The sequence below is a fragment of the Pteronotus mesoamericanus genome, unplaced genomic scaffold, assembly GCF_021234165.1.
Source record: "Pteronotus mesoamericanus isolate MK-2021 breed Mesoamerican mustached bat unplaced genomic scaffold, CSHL_Meso_final contig_53, whole genome shotgun sequence".
Lineage (NCBI taxonomy): Eukaryota > Metazoa > Chordata > Mammalia > Chiroptera > Mormoopidae > Pteronotus > Pteronotus mesoamericanus.
This window is the reverse complement of record NW_026555195.1, coordinates 7,738,237-7,743,217: the sequence shown is the minus strand read 5'-3', so window position 1 is coordinate 7,743,217 and position 4,981 is coordinate 7,738,237.

The window sequence follows — 4,981 nt, the reverse complement described above, 5'->3', positions numbered from 1 at the left end:
CTCATTATTAACCCATTTATTGTTTAATAACATGTTATGCAGTCTCCATGAATCTGAATGTTTTTGAGTTTCTTCCTTGAGGTTGGCTTCTAGTTTAAAGCTATGTGGTCTGAGAAGATGCTTGATATGATTTCAATTTTCTTGAATTTGTTGAGATTTGTTTTGTGTCCTATCATGTGGTCGATCTTTGAAAATGTCCCATGTGCATTTGGAAAGAATGTGTATTTTGTTTCTTTGGGGTAAAAGGTTCTGTATATATCAGTTAAGTCTATTTGATCTAGTGCATTGTTCAGTTCCACAATATCCTTGTTGATTCTTTGTTTAGAAGATCTATCTATTGTTGACAGTGGGATGTTATAATCCCCTATGGTTAGTGTGTTGCTGTCTATATCTTTCTTGAAGTCCTCCAAGATTTTCCTTATATATTTGGGTGCTCCTATGTTGGGTGCATATCTGTTTACAATGTTGATGTCTTCTTGATGGATTATACCCTTGAGTATTATGAAGTGTTCTTCTGTGTTTCTTTTTATGGCCTTTCTTTTGAAGTCTATTTTGTCTGATACAAGTATTGCAACCCCAGCTTTTTTTTTTTTTCCTGTCCATTTGCTTGGAATATTTGTTTCCAACCCTTCACTTTCAGTCTGTGTAGGTCTTTTGTTCTGAGGTGGGTCTCTTGTAGGCAGCATATGTGTGGGTTATGTTTTCTTATATATTAAGCTACCCTATGTCTTTTGATTGGAGCACTTAATCCATTGACATTTAAGGTGATTATTGATAGATACCTGTGTTCTCTTTTTCTTCATCTTCTTAAAGCAGCTCCTTTAGCATGTCTTGCAATGCTGGTTTGTTGGGGGTTACTCTTTTAGCCCTCTTTTGTCTGGGAAACTCCTCGTTTCACCTTCCATTTCAAACAGAGCCTTGGTGGGTAGAGAATATTAGTTGCTGGACTTTGCTTTTCATTACTTGGAATATTTCTTGCCATTCCCTTCTGGCTTGTGTTTCTGTTGAGAAATCAGCTTCTAGCTTTATTGGAGCTCCCTTGTATGTTACTATCTGTTTCTCCCTTGTTGCCTTTTTAGATTCTCTCTTTCTCTTTGAATTTTGCCATTTTAATTATAATGTGTCTTGGAGTGGGCCTCTTCGGGCTCATCATAATTGGGACCCTCTGTGCTTCCTGGACTTGTGTGACTTTTTCTCTCATAAAATTAGGGAACTTAACTGTCATTACTTTTTCACACAGTTTTTCTATCCCTTGCTTCTCTTCCTCTCCTTCTGGTATCCTTATTATATGGATATTATTATGTTTCATGTTGTCCTGAAGCTACCTTAACCCCCCTTCATTCTTTTTCAGTCTTTTTTCCTCTTCTTGCTCTTTCTAGGAAATTTTTTCTACCTTGTCCTCCACTGTTTTCTCTTTCTGGATCTGCTCCTGGTGATGTCAGATGTGTCCCAGTCTGGCCTTTGGCAGCCTGTTTGAGACTTCCAGGGATCTACTGTCTGTGGCTGACTCCCTCGGTTGTTAATCTAGTCACTCAGGCTTAAGCACCACAGGGTGGGGCAGAGTACCTCCTAGGGGTGGGGCTATTGCTTCTCCTCAGGCTGATGCTACTTGATGAGCATGGTCTGCCTGAGCAAGATGGCTGCTGCTGTCTGGGGGATGACTCAGCACAAGGATCCCAGCATCTACTCACTCAGCTCTCTCCCCAAAGCCTCTAGCCCACTCTGCCCCTGCCTTTGCGAGAGTCCATGGTAAGTGGCTGCTAATGTAAATTTATGTGTTGGCCTTTTAAACAGCTCTTTGTGTCTCCATCCACCTGTCTCTGGCAGAGAGCAACCCTGCTGCTTTTCGCAGCTGGCTGTTATCTGTGTGCTTTTTGGGCTCTGGTGCTGTAGGCTGGGGAGCCCAGCTTGGGAGTTAGGCCCTACTCTTCTCAGGGGCACCCCCCAGGCAGCGGAGATATCCCTCTGGCACATCAGCTGCTGCCCATGGGGGCCCAGCCAGCCCTCTCACATCCCCTCCACATTCCTTAACAGTCACGTTGTGTTGAAGCTGTTTCTCCTGTCTGTCGGTGGTTATAAGGCTTCTCTCCCGCTATTGTTTAGTTGTTTATTCTGGGTGATTTCTCCACAATTTAGTTGCAATTCCACATTGGTCCTGGGAGGGGGTCAGGGTAACTTCTACTCACTCTTCCACCATCTTGTATCACCCCAAAAGTCATTACTCTTATGTTTTTTAGGGGTTTTTTTCAGTTTTATTGAGATATACATATTTCCCATTTTGCAAAGTCAGTATTGCATGACAGTCTGAGTTTAACTGGCTCCACTGTTTACCACTCATGTGACTCTGGGGTCATTGAGAGCATACACTTAGAAAGCACTGTGCCAGTTTCCTAAGTGCTTCCCCTGAGTTCACTATTTACTAATTTGCTCTTTATAAGAACCCTATTATATTCATTTTCTAGGGGTGCCCTAATAATTACCACAAACTGAGTGGCTTAAACCAGACATTTATTTTTTCAAAGTTCTAGGAATTTTTACTGACCACCTGCTAAACAAAAGGGAACCTGAGGGTAGCGAGTGCTCTGCCTGACACCACCAAACCTAAGCCTCACCTCAGAGCTGCCCTGGTTCTGCTCCCCTGCAGACCTGCGTTTGCACTTGCAGTTTACGGAATTACCAGTAGAGGTCGACGCCCAGTGCTGGAGGTACATTCCCTCCACAGGGACTCTGGGTCTGCAAAACGAGGTGTTAAGTCGAAAGAAATAGGGAAATATCCGGGATCCCAGTTTTTTGAAAGCTCCTCATGGCTGCATCAAATCTTTAAGAGATATAAGCACAGATAACAGCTGCTTATGCCCAGTTAGGTCTTTGAACCTCAAACCCTCCTGTGCAGTCAAGCCGAGACTCTGACCTGCACAATCTAAACAGATAAGTAGAAGTGATTAGAGTGCCTAAGGAATTCCATACAGAAGGACCGAACAATGGCCACAGGCCTTTTTTATTTCACCCAAATCCCATTAGTCATCCTCCTAAAATGGAAAGAATGTGAGGTAAAGATGGGGGAGGCCATTGTGTCCTCACTAAAGCCAACACCCCCAAACCTACTATTCTTCCTGAAAGTGACTGGCCATCAGTGGCCCAATTCAGAATCCTGTGATTTGTCCTACATTCTTTCCTGTCCCTTCCTCTCTGTATTCCATCAGTGATGTTCATTCTAAATTATCCTTAATGATCCACACTTCCCCTCTCGTTTCCCCTCTCCTTCACCACCGCACCTCCCTCAAAGGTTCATAGCTCGTCGCGTGAGTTAGAGCAATGGCATTCTAACAGATTTGACTGCTTCCAGTGTGACCCCTCCATACTCCATCCTGTCATTATTGCCAGCAAAAACTCTAAATATTAAATCACATCCTATTACTTGTCCGCATAAAATGCCCAATGACCCCCTAGCACGTTCAAGACGGAATACAAACACCTTATCTCAGCGTGCAGCTGCTTCTGTCCATCCCTCACTCTGTGCACCGCTCTTACCGATTAACCTACTAATTCCTTTTTAAAAAGACTTTATTTATTTATTTATTTTTAGAGAGAAGGGAAGGGAGGGAGACAGAGAATCATTGATGTGAGTGAGACACATGGATCAGATGCATCTCACACATGCCCCAAGTGGGGACCAAACTCACAACTCATGCATGTGCCCCAGGCAAGAATTGAACCCACGACCTTTATGCTTTGTGAGACAACACCCAGCCAGCTGAGCCACACCAGTCAAGGCAATTCCTTTTTAGTTTTATTTATAAGATTGTATTTATTTATTTTCAGAGAGAGGGGAATGCAGGCAGAAAGAGAGGGAGAGATACATTGATGTGAGAAAGAAGCGTCAATTGATTGCCGCATCTCATACGCCCCCTTCTGGGGACCAAGTGTACAACCCAGGTATGTGCCCCGACTCAGAATCTAAAGTTACCTTTTGCTTTGTGGGACAATGCCCAACCAACTCAGCCACACCGAACAGAGTTCCTTTTATTTTAAAAACTCAAATTATGGTTCATATCCTCCAAGACGTGTGCTCTCACTTTTCCTTCATATACTTTCCACATGACCCTTTAAACACTGCATTGTAATCACCTGTTAACTTTCCTCTTGGTTTTGTTTGCCCACCATGTAGCACAATCCCAGGTACGTAGTAGAAAATCAATGTTTTTAAAAAATTTTTTGCAACTCAGCGATTCTCTACTCTTTTATTTCAACATTTAGCTTTAGGATTAAAATATTTACTGAGAACATAACTGCTTATTGAAGAGTAATTTAGTGTCTGATAATTTTGAAGAATGTGTAAAAATTGACTGATGTAGTCATGACAAAAGATAAAAAGGTAGAGTCCCTGACTCACCAATTTAATGAAGATGTTATTTGGGGGAAAGGCCCAGAGAACACTCCTTTTGACCAACTACTGCATATCACAAGCTCCTTCAGGGAGATGTAAGCAGAGAAGAAAGTAAGATTGTTAGTGGAGGCTTTCGCCCCAAACTCTGTCACAGAACTTGAGTGGAACTGGTTGAGCCCCATGTCCTACCTTCCCCACCAAGCCCAAATCCGAGTCTCAGATCTTACCACTCCAACATGAAGTAATTTCAGAATAAATCTGCTCACTAGGAGTACAAGAGGAAGGGTATGAGAGACTATATGTCCCAGCGCATAGAATAAAGCAAGCCTGAGTCACCTCCCACCCCCCTTACTCAGACGGGCCCTGCCGCCCAGGCCCACGCTCCCCCGCACCGGCGGTCTGAGAGGACCCAACATGTGAGCTCTGCCCTTTAAGCTGCACAGACACTGTACTCATGCGTGAAGGGGCCCTGTCATGTTTCTAAACCTGGTCAACCATCGCAACATTCCTTCCTAACAGTGCACTGATTGAGGAGTAGTGAGTAGAGGGGGGAAAAAAAGAATTGAGAAAAACAGTAGACTTGGCCACCACACT